Genomic DNA, 13,473 nt, shown 5'->3' with positions numbered 1-13,473 from the left:
CTGAGGTCGTGCTGAGACCCAATCCTTCAAAGCGTCCTTGAGTTCTCCACCCAAGGCCAGTTACTTGTGGAATTCTTCGAGCATAGAAGAACCATTAATTCCAATAACTGTGAGACACTCCGAAGACTACGCAGGTCCATCCAGAACAAGACCTGGACTACTCATGGAGGGTGTGGTTCTGCCCCATGATAACGCACGTCCACATGCCTCAAGGGTCACACACGCGTAACTGGCCAAGTTCAAGTAGGAGCAGCTCGACCATCTTCCCTACAACCCGGACATGTCGCCTTGTGATTTTCATGCATTTGGTCCTCTGAAAAAACATCTGAAAGGGAAGTGCTTCAACTCGGACACGGTGAATTCAAGGACGCTGTAAAGGACTGGCTCTCGTCACGGTCACAGGAATTTTGGGAACATGGAATCCTTCGGCTCGTTAATCAATGGGGTCGTTGTGCTCAGGCCTATGGTGTATACTTTAAAAAATGTCTCCATTTATACCCACATTGTCATTTCGTACCTTTTCATTTGAACACCCCTTGTATTAACACTCAAAAATTTGTATTAAACTAATTCAATTGAATTCATGAAAATATCAAATAACAAAGTGATAATTTTTTTAAAAAAAATATAATATTCCATATATAACATTTAACAGTCTAAAAAGTCAATAAGCTGGTTGCCAACAGTGGTCAATAAACTCACGACAGAAATAAAATGAGAATTTCAAAAGCCAACCGCAATCTGACGTTACTCAGAAGATATTTTTTTCAAAGAAATGAAATCGATAGACCTCCATAATTATCCCTGCCGTCCTTCATTTTATTTTGAAGAGTTAAACCAATAACTATTCTGTTTTGCTTAAAACCTCCAAAGCTTTTACGATATTTTCAGGAAACTATTAAATGATTTAGACGACGATGTAATCTGATTGTTTCCCTTTTAAAGGTCAAGTATAAAATATGGTTTAGGAGGATGTATTTTGCTATTCTGTTTTATCGTTGAAAAAATGTTAAGAAATTGAAATCCTTACCGAACTTTCAAAGCTGCGACTTTAATATTCGTGTTGTTTCCCTTTTTGTTTTTTATACGTTGTAAAAATCCCTAACTTTGTTTAAAGATATTTCTTTTCTTTAATCATAGTTAAAATAAATATTCTTTTCATCCTAGACCTACATGTGATCTGTCAAATGACCGCTTTCCCATAGGAGTTTCAATGTATCTTTGAATTATCAGTATGTTTAGATTCAAATTCGAGGTGTTTTTTTCTAATATAAAAATAAGGAAATTTATCTTATAGAACAATTTTCTTACGCATAGTTTGTTTCATTTATTGAAAAATAATGAAAACACTATTTCAAAACTACAACTTACTAAATAAAAATAGTTTTTACTACTAAAACAGTCTTCCAATTTTGAATTTCTCAAAATTTCCACGATTTTTGCAGTTTTAACTCCGATTTCTGAGAATAATTTTAAAAGTATTTCACAAATATTGAAAAGGCATCTTACAAATGGTTTATTGGGTTAAGTCATCGCCTGACAAGTGAAAAGGAATCAGAAGTAGGAAGGATTCTATCCTATTTATGATTCCTTTTCCCTTGTTAGGCGATGACTTAAGCCAATGGTTTTATTCAAAGTTATTTTAAAATGACTGTTATGAGCGAGACAAAATAATTATTATTTGCTGCTTAGATTGTTAATGAAGGCTTTCCTCCTATTTAAACATAAATGTGCCTCAGTTTCCCTTGAAAGTCCAGCTGAAGCAACCGATTTCCATTTATCGAAATCAAATTAGATTTCTACCTTAAATGATATTAGATTTTGCACTGGAGACTGATAAGCACTTGATCAACGATTTGTTCACTCAGGCAGTATTGGTTTCTGGGTGTTTACCACATCAGTATATATTGGAGCTACTCTATCACCTGAAGACATATGGATATATTAAATTATCAGTATGCATCGACAACATAAGTGGGAATTGTGTCGAATCCTAAAAACCACCATCGGTCATGATACAAACTCTCCCGAATGAGTTACGTCCCGTCATCGACAGAAGGTGACTCAAACCCACGCAGTTACTATATATCCACTAGGATAATAAAAACAACCACGGTGCCAGAAACTTTTCATTCCCACTTTTGAAGCATCTCCTGATAGGATCTCAACAGTATATATAATTATTCTGCACCGTCTGAAAGCTAGACGAAGTTTTAAAATATACCAGCCGAACACAAATCCATCGCATGCTTTGGCTTTAAAACTCAGATAAGATTGTTTTTATATATCCGAATAAAGCTAAGCATAAATAAAAATTAATTATTTACTGCAAGCTTCACGTTTTATTTACATTTTTTTTATTCTGGATTGTAGCAAAGCTTTATGAGCTGAGGTCTGCTAATTCATAATATTCTCATAATATCGAATCCATCTGGATGATTAATTTTGATATGAGTGTTCGTGAACACCATGTATAGAGATCTCATAGCAATAAAACAAAACATATTTTGCATCTAAATTATAATATAAATATTAATTTTCTTTTATTTCTCAAGCATTCTACCAAGCGCGGAAGATTTCTCACTTCAATTTTCGTTAGTTAATTTTACATTCATATCTGAGATCATAACAGGATAACCACCTGTCTAGATGAGGTTATCTTCTAATAATGCAATAAAAACCTTAACTATTTTCTTTAGCAATATCACTGAAAGAAACCTTATATTCAGATACTAACATTGCCTCAGATATCTATCTTAAATTGATGCAATGTTATGTTTAGGTAAGGTAACTATAACCAATATATGGTTTATTTAACCTTTTATAATGTTAAACCAGGTAAGATCAGAACCAGAGCCAAGAAGAAAAGCAATAACTTTCATTCCTTATTTGTTTAATTTTATTAATTCCCCCATAAAAATGACTGACATGCTTTAAGAAAAGACAAAAATGAAAATAGTTTTAAAATTAATATATTTAGCATTAAAAGTCAGATTGTTCATTCTGTTACGACCGCATTTCCTACTTCAATGAATTAAAAAAATCCAGCGCCATTTCTAGAAGTGCTGGATAAACTTCAATAGCATGCCACACATCAAGCATTTAACGTTTTTGTTGTTTGCGTTTATCCATTCTTCTATCAATAAATGGGCAGTCCATTCTTTTGAAATAATTTTTTAGTTCAAACAGAACATGAATGATGGGGCTTTTAACAGAAATGGCAGAACGAATGTATTTCCTTTTCGATGGAGCGTGAGTATCTTGGAACTGTCAACACTATCGTTTGATAAATTTATTGCCACTGGTAAATTATTTGTTGAAGAAATATTTTCAATTTACAACATGTCTACTGGAAATTCGTTTTCTTTAGATGTTTCGCTTTATCGACGCCTTTATTTTCCCAGTGTATTTTTTGTCTCCGATAAAAGAAAATTACAGAAGAAAGCGAACAGACAGAGATTGTTTCACAAACAGAACAAATTATTTTTTTTATGTACGTAGTGCATTTTAGTGATTTGTTTGTAAATAAAATTAAATTTTTTCTGATAGAATTAAATGTCTTATTCCACAAAATGGAAATAATATAAAATTGTTTTATAAAGCAATTAACTGAATAAAAAATTTCCTCTCGGCAAGTTGGAAAGAAAAAATTTCGTTATCATCTAAGTTAATATTTTGAAATTCCTTTGAACTCTAAGACAAAAACATTAAAATGTTTCATATTTAAGCGGTCATAGATAATGACTTTATTGATATCTCGTAATTCATCACATATTGAAAAATAAATATTGTTAAATTTCAATGAATAAATAAATATAATCAAATGCATTCGAAAAGTACAGGGTGGTTAAAATTGAAGCATCCCTGTTTGGAACACCCTGGTGAGAGAACCAGTCGGTGCAACGCCTTTATATTTGAAGTTGGTTATCAAAATAATGGAAACACCTTAGATTTATAAAGAATCTTTTATTAGTATGGTGTAGGACCGCCTTTGACAGGTAATACAGCTTGGATTTGCCTAGAAATCGGTTCACACAAGTGTTGAATAGTGTTTAGAGGAATATTGTGTCATTCTTCCTGGAGATATTGTGAAAGTTTTGGGAGAGATGCTGGTTGAGGATATTGATTCCGTATTGAACGCTCTAAAATAGACCTTAACGGTTCAATTAAATTAAGGTCGGGTGACTGTGCGTGCCAAGTCAGATGTTTAACTTCATCCGCGTGTTCATCAAACCGTAATTGGACAAGTCTCGCTGCTTAAATAGGCCCATTATAATCCTGAAAAATTCCATCTCTTGCAGGAAACAAAGTTTGCATCATAGGATAAACCTGGTCAGCCAAAATTTTTCCATACTTCTCCCCAGTGATCCTTCCTTTCAGGGTTACGATTCGTCCAGCATAAAACCACGACTTGGCTGCCCATATCATGACAGATCCACCTCCATGCTTGACAGTTGGAAGGAGACAATCATGATCATACGCTTGTGCAGGTGTCCTCCAAACGTGCACCCGTTCCTGTTGTAGGAACAAATGTGAAACACCATTTGTCAGACCATATTACTTTCTTCCACTTATCAATCGCCCAGGTTTTATAAGTGGGACACAACTGTAGAAGACGCGTACAATTAAGATTTGTGAAGGTAATTTGTGAATAGTTGTTCTGCCATAAATGTTCTGTTTATGAAGGTGCCTTCTAACTGTAATCACTGAGACTGGAGAATCCAGATGGGTATTGAGCTCTGCGGTCACTTTTTCTGCAGTTGTTCGCTTTTTAGACATTACAATCCGCTTCAATACCCGTCGGTCTCTTTCACTGAGCTTCTCTTTCCGCCCATTATTTTGCTTTGCCGAGCTTGTTTTTCCGTGCTGTGTGCATGCTGTCATTACTTTAGACACCGTACCTCCAGAAACGTCTAAAAGTTGGGATATTTCGATCACACTTGCTCCAGCTAGAGCGGCTCCTACAATTTGACCTCTTTGAAAATCTGAGAGCTCCGACATTTTACGCTTTTGAAAAAAGAATTACAGAACTTCAATAAAGCTAACACATACTACCAGAATATATACACTGCTATTTATAAAAAAACGGGTGACTGTTATTAAATTTTAATGCTTACGAAGCGAATTCAAAATTGGCACTTTTATTCACTGGAGTTTCCATTATTTGGATAACCACCTGTACATTTCAGGTAATACAAAACTTATTGGTGCAATAAAACCTTAGTTCTAGAAAGGGCTGCTAGATAAAATTTGGCGATCTGCTTCATGCGAAAAAAAAAGGATGAGATTGGTTTCATTCATCGAGAATGATATTTCTAGTGAATTTTAAGATTCAAGCATTCCGTCAATATTTATCAATATTAATTTGTTCTTGAAATTTTAATGATGAACATTTTAACAATCCATCATTTTCAACTTATTTGATCTTTGTCGTCCGTCTACAAACACTTTTAAGAATATCATCTTCTCTACAACACATCCTTCGCCGATTGAAACTAAATCTAAATTACTCTAGTTATTGTATTCACCAGCTAATATGTACAAGACCAGCTGGAAATTGAAGATTGTTGGTACTTCTATTGAAGTCATATCTCTGACTCTCCGACCCTCCCGAAAGCACTAGGATAACGAAAACTGAATGACCGGACCTCCGCAACAGTAACACTGGCGGGATCTGTGATTGAGTCCTAAGGGCCATCACCAGCCACGGTACAACCCTTCCCGAAAGAAGTATGTCCGGTCATCGATGGGTGGAGCCAGATCCCCCATCTATTTGTATACCCTCCAGGGTGGAGAGATCCAGCCACCATACCGGAAGCATCTCATCCTCATTTCGATGTGCCCCCCCCGGGTTCTACTTCGATTGAATCAAGCCTTATGCATAACGCAGCGAGCAAGGCGTTTTAAAGTAACTTTCTTAAAAGGAAGCTATTTTACATTCTAGGTACCACTATCAATTAAACTTTTCAGGTATGATCCCAAAATCGAGTCATATTAACGACTTCAAAAGGTAGCTTTATATAAAGAACCTACATAAAAAAATAATTTCGAAGAATTTATAAAAAAACCAAATATAAATTTTCTTTTTAATTACAGCTTTCTTATTCGGAGGTAACTTTTTTTTTGTAGATATTTACCTATAATTAAATTTTTTTGTAGATACTTACCTATAATTAAACTCAAAATATTCTATTGATGCTTTTGGTGAGAAAAACTAAAAACAACAAATTCTAGTATTTTTAATCAATTAAGAAATTTTTAATTTTTTAGCATGGTATCTATTTCTTAACCAGTTAAACGCATCATTTCGTCCGTGCAAAAACATTAAATAAAGTAAATGTAATTACACTGTCTTTTTTTTTTTTTTTTTTTTTTTTTTTTACTTTTGCAAAATCAGTTTTCTGTCCTTCTATGGTGGATCAAACTTTGCTACTTCATGCTTACAAATATTCGATATTATGAATGCTTGATGAACAATTAATATATATTTATATAAACATTCTTGATTTTTATCAATTTTGAATATCAAAGCATGCCAAAACGGAAAACGAAGAAAAATAATATTAAACTTTTGAGCAATTTATGTGATAAATGAATAAATATAAACTCTTGCCAAAATGATAAATAGATCAAACTAAACTCATATTAAAATAAGAAATAAGCAAAACCAAACTCATATCAAGATTATAAATAAGTAAATCAAGCTCAAATTAAAAAATAATTGAATGAAAATAAACTAATATTAAAATAATAAACGAATAAAAATAAACTCAAATTAATAAATGTGAGTGGATCCATTTTGTAGAATTAATGAATGAAAAAAATCTCAAAAAAAAAAAAGACTCAAAAATATTTATATAATAACGCTTACTTAAATTTACTTTAGAAATTTTAAATTCTGAATATATCAAGTCTGAATCGATTTTTTTTAATATGCTGAAATCTCGTGCACAATCAACGATAAATTACTGCTTGTAAAAATATTTAAATGAAAATAAATTATTTAACTGCTCCTTCCAGTAAATAATTCGTAATTTTCAAAATATTAAACTCGCGATGGCAACTGGAATAATTTTTCTTTTTTATCCAGTTAGATTCTTAATGATTACAATAAAATTCGAATATTTCAGTGTGCTTATATCTACATAAAAGAAACACTCTTATTTAACGTAAAAGTCATATTCCAAACATTTTCGTATGAAATTTTAATGGTTACAAAAATTGAAAAATACATAAAAATCATTGCCGTCTATGATCTTATCTAAGCATTTTAAGATTTAAAAAAAATTTAAATAATTTCAGATATGTACTTCCATGTATGATTAATATAAAATAATCAGAAAAACCAAGTGAAACTCCTGCACATTCCACCTTCTCCTCTATTTCCTCACTTCCACCCAATTTTATCATAAGCTGGGTTTTTAAAATTAAATTAATGGCACTTATAATGGGTAATTATGGAGAAATATTTCTCAATCACCTCCTCTCCAAAATTTCTTTTCTTCGGCATTATTTTTTAAACTAAGTATATCTGATAGCAGAAATTCTTTATGAAATTATGCCTGTTTTTCCAATTACTGAAATATATTCTGCAAATAATTGATTAAGGTATACTTCACCAAGTTTGGTTTAAACTTTAAATGGTGTATTTAATCTTAAACTGAAAAAGTTAAAACTCAGTAAAAGATTCTATATTGAATATTTACGTATTTGTAGAACGATTTCATTAAAGAATTCTTTCAAAAAAATATTTAGTATAGAAATTTCTGGCAACAGTTTATTTTTTCAAATGAAAATATGATCTACTACTTTTCAATTTATTTTTCTCTCAATATGTCTTGTATAAATAATTAAAGATTATATGGTTAAAGTTAAGAATAAAGATATGGATTATGTTTAATAAAATGAAAGATGGTGGATTAATGAATATGTTTTTTTTCGCTTTAAGAAGAGAAATATTTCAATTTCTTAGTTCAAAAGCACTGTGCAATGCATGATATTATAATTTCTAACTACAAGTTAAGCAATATTATTAATACAATACTTGAAAGGATAAAAAATCATCAATCATTGTTCTACACAGATAGAAAACTCTCAAAAAATATTCGAAAAATAGTACTTATTATTTCAAATATTTTTGAAGTGAAACTCTGATAACAAGACAAAATTCTAAACTTTCCAATTCAGAAGTCAATTGCAAATTTTTAAATGTTTCAGTAACAACAATAAATAAAATAGTAAACTTTAAAAAACATGTTTAGATTCGTCTCGGCTGCTTGTTAATAGTTATTAAATATTTTATTTTTTCATATATGACTCATTAATAGAGGAAAAAATCATTGACAACTGACAATTGATTTGATGACAACTGACAACTGATTTGACAACTGAACTTTTGACAACTGATTTGATAGTTACATCCTTTATAATAAATATTTTTACGCTATCAGTTTTTCAGATTTTGCAAGAAATTTTAGCAAAGTTTAACTGAAATTTTAAAAATAAACTGTAACTTTTTCAATAAAAAGAAACAAGAAGATTTCGGCCCAAGCAATATTGAATACTTCAGCTAATATAAAACAATTATTATTTTATATAAATAAATGTATTTTTTTCTTTAATTCTAATCTTTCAAATAATCTGCTCAATAATTCAGCTACCCACATAATTTCCAAATAAGCTCTACAGTTTCGAAAACTTAGATAAAGATATCCATTAATGAACACAGAGGCGGAAAAATTGCGCCAAAAGATATTTGTCAAGATCCAAGCGGGCGAACTTTCCGCCTTTGCTCAAACTTCTTAATGTGATGGTATCCAATCAGGCGTCTTTAAGCCCCTGGCCATGTAAGAGGAAGGATAGTATCATCGAATGTGCAAAATCAATGCATTTCCCCTATTCTCTCGTTTGCTGAGAGTATGTGCTATTTGTTTGAGGTTAGGTGTATTGCGGAAGAAAAATCGTTTGGCTTTGTTTTATGCATTGTTCGTTTAATAATAAGCCAAAGAAAAGATTCTCCCTTCATTTCTGTGGCGAATTTTTTTGTTTAGCTTTCAAGTAGAGTGAATCAAATAATAAAATATATATAAATTGAAAATTTTCACCTCAGCTGTTTCTTCCCAAATTTTGATGTTGATTTGGGATGTGGTGCATATGACTTGTAACAAATTTCTTATATTTACGTAGTTCTAGTTTGGTTCTTTTGAATTATCTAGTTCATTTGCAGGTGGATAGATAGATCGACAGTATCTCATATCAGAAACAGAATTTTTGCCACATTTTGATGTATAGATTAGAATTTTAGAATGTTTAGATTAGAATCGAACAGAAACAATATCCATATAATAATATAGCTGTGTTGTTTTTTGTACTAGATGAGTATGAGAAAATAAAGAAAACGAATAAAAGTATAGGTTCAATAATAACTGTTTTGGTACAACTATAGGTACAACTATCCCAATGAGCACAAAATGCCCAACAACATTTTAACGATATCTACAAGAAGTTGGCAGGCATTTAAAATGTCGGACTACAAATGTGCTAAAATGAGATTCTTTTTACAAAAATCATCCGATCTGAAAAAATCAGTATCGATATAATAATTAATTTTATTTCATTTATTAGTATCGTATATGAGAAAATAAATAAGCGAATAAAAGCAGGGGTTCGATAATTTGAATGTAAGGTTCAACTATCCCAATTAGCCCAAAATATCCACCATCGTTGTTACGATATATACACGATATTAGCCGGTATTCAGAATATCGGAAAACATCGTAGAGATATCGTACAATATTTTTTGCTAAGTGGGATAGTAAAAGCTGTAAAAAAAGATACTAAAGATTTCAAGCATGTCGTTTATTGTAGTAAATATTATTTTAATTAAACGAGCTACCATGAGATTTTTTTGATAAAATCATGTCAACTTACATAAACAGGAATTGTAAAATAAAGATCTAATTATTTTGAAAGGGGTAAAATTATTTTCACTAATTGGAAGAGCTTTAAAAAATTATGCACCTCTCATTTCTATTTCTATCCAAACAAAACTGTTACAAAATCTTCAGTTACGGTACTGAAAATCAGAAAACATTTTATCTAAAACTAAAAATAGGATTCGACAATTTTTATTTATCGTAAGAAAAAAAATTCTAAAAGAAATAGATGCATGGATATTTATGTTCTAATCAATCTGAAAAAATAAAAATAGACACTGATAGGTATTACTTAAGAATTTATTAAAATGCTTATTTAATAAAAACAGCTTTATAAACAATTTATTATTGTATCAATAAGTAGAATTTAATTTATTTTAGCTGTCTTCTAGTTTTGAGTTTTCTTGATTATAATTCATTGTTATAAGTATAACAAATTCTTGGAATCATATTTCTAAATTTCACTAATAGATGGCGCCACGTGTATGAACCAGAATCTAACTGCAACAATCTAATCACTGACATTTAAAAATAGCACATTATTATCGAAAATATCGAAGTATACTTGAAATTTAAAATTCTAGTTTATCTGGAAACGAAGGAAAAATTTATTTCCATACTTCTTTTTTGGAAACATAATAAAATTTATATAATAATACATAATTTATATAACATAATAACAAGCTAAATAAAAGTGTATAAGAAAAAAATGGACGAATTAAAAATTTCGGATATTTTTGTTATTATCAGCGAGAAAAATAAAGGAAATAATAAAAAGAAGCATTTTAAAACATAATAATGATAAAATTATCAAGAGTGGTTTTAACTGTATAATGGTAAATGGGTGGTTCCGACAATCCGATGCTTGTCATTTAACAATGAGTAAAGCTGTTTAGATGCTAAAGATTTAATGATACTTTTTTAAAAATGCAAAGATCAAAACAACGCTGTTATTATTATAGAGCAACTGATATAAATATTCTAAGCATTTTATGATAAATTTTTAATTGTTAATAATGCTTGAATGTTTTCAATCTAATAATATTCACTGAAACGTACTTTTCTGACCTATTTACTTCTGTATCTGCGCTATTACTTCTGTCTGCATCTGCACTATTTACTTCTTGCTTATTTGCATTTTTGTTTTGACAGCTGTATTTAAAAAATATTGATCGATTTTAAATAAAGTTTATAAAAAAGTGACTGTTAAATCTTTTTTTTTTTTAATTTTTATCATTTTATACTTTTTGTATATACTTTTAGTTGTAAAAATAACTACAACCAGTTTCAGAAAAAATATTTTTTTCAAAACTTTTTAAGTTCCCTACGATTGATAGATGATCAAAGCATGGAAAGGATTTTATTGATTCTACTGATTGATAGATAGACGGATTGAGTAGATTATATTTTACTGATAATACCTTCTATCCCTAATCTTGATCAATCAAAAGATATTATTTTATTCCCTTTTCGAAATTCTTCGTCTGACATTTCACAACACGAATACGTTTAAAAGCATACCACATTCAACTTAAAATATACTTGAAAAAAACTATATTATACTATAGAATTGGTTTTCTCCAATCATCAATCATACTCAATAACGTCCGTTTCCAAATTCACCAGGTTCGCTGCTTTAGTTTTCTGAAACCGTCTCGAGAGCAGTTTTAGAATTGGCACTGCAATGAGTTGAGGCTTAGTGTTTATTAAATAGTGTAATTTAATATAACATAAAAACTAAAAGAAGAAGAGAGTTTATCAGAGAACCAGAAAGTTTTTTCGATATTAAGACAAAGCGGTAATTTTTATAAATAAGAAACTGGTGAGAGGAAATTTGGTTGAAGAGGGTGAGGAAATGTTGCAACAAATAAGATTGGAGACATGATTCTAAGCTCAACAGAAATACCTCTAAAACGTCGAACCACAAGAAGAGTAACAAATTCCAAGAACGTTCTCTCCACCCATTCACCTCGCAAATAATTATTTTGCATGGAAATTTTATCTTTCCCTTCTGTACTTCAACTATACAGTAAAATATTCTACAAACGAAAGTTTTAATATTAATTTGATCTCGTACGAGCATCGGGCGTTACAATATTAGGAATGACGACAAATCGTGCTCAGTTCCTTCATTGTTCCGATTAATTTTCAATTAAACAAACAGAAACAGATTCAAAATTTCATATTCAATTTTAATTACTGAAAAAAGAGAATATTTGTTAAAAAAGATTGGCAGAAAATTATTTTTTTTACTATCCAATATATTTTACTCGGAGATATTAGTAATAATTAGATAATAGCACACAAAAGAAGCTATAAGCTTAAAAACTGACTTGATTTAAACTAAATGACAATGTCTTAAAGATCAAGTGGGCTTTTTTTTTAAAATAAAGAGATTTTTTACGCCTTTCTTCCCATTTTTCTATTCCCTTTTCAAAAGAAAATAATCCTCCTCGAAATCTTCATTTAAATGCGCATGAATCTAATGAATATTCATGCAGCTAAAAAGAAAATTGTAAATAAATATTAAGGTTTAACCAAATGAAAAATACTTAAATCGTAGGATTACTTTCTTTTTTTAAAAAAATTTAGATCATTTCACAATCGTTAAAAGATCCAGTAAACTACACTCTTAATCTAATTCGGAAAAATTCATTATTTTTGTTATAGTTCGCCTTGTTATTCATGTTTGCATATCCCTTCCTAAGAATAGCATAACAAATAGAAATGTATTATTACAAACTTACAAGATTACATTTAGTACTTCAAATTCTTCAAAGTTACTGCAATAACCAGAAAAATAGAACTCTCTACAAGTTTATATTTTTTATATGCTATAATAATCAATAATTATATATTTACATTGTATACCAGAGATAAAACAATGCTGAAAAGTTTCTTTGAAGTCAGAGCAGGATTTTTAAAAGGGAGCATAAACAATCGCTGAGAAAACATAAAACAGTTAGCTCGTAATCAGCATAACAAATAGAAATGTATTATTGCAAACTTACAAGATTACACTTAGTACTTCAAATTCTTCAAAGTTGCAGCACTAGCCTGAAAGATAAAACTCTCTACAGGTTTATAATTTTTATATGTTATAATAATCAATAATTATATACAGGGTGTTCATTAATTATTGTCGGAGTTTCAGCACCTCATAATTTTCGAATAAAAAATATTATGCAAAAACCGATTACGTATTCGTAAATTACAACTCAAAGAACTTTACGTGGCAACAATGCGATCTTAGCGCATTTGCAGTCTGGGTAATTATGACGTTATAAATAAAAATGGCGAACGTGCAAGAAAAAGCAATGTAAATATTGTAGTTTTTCGAAACTAAATCAGTCATAACTATTCAACGTCGCTTCAGGACCACGTACAAGAAAGATCCTCCTTCGGATAATTCTATCAGTCACTGGTTAACACAATTTCAGGAAACTGGTAGCGTTCTACACCGAAAGGGAGCGGGAGGATCGAGCACTTCGCAGGAAAATGTTGATCGTATCAAAGAAACGTTTACTCGCAGTCCACG

The sequence above is a fragment of the Argiope bruennichi genome, chromosome 9 (assembly GCF_947563725.1).
Source record: "Argiope bruennichi chromosome 9, qqArgBrue1.1, whole genome shotgun sequence".
Taxonomy (NCBI): domain Eukaryota; kingdom Metazoa; phylum Arthropoda; class Arachnida; order Araneae; family Araneidae; genus Argiope; species Argiope bruennichi.
Note: the sequence above shows the minus strand (reverse complement) of the source record.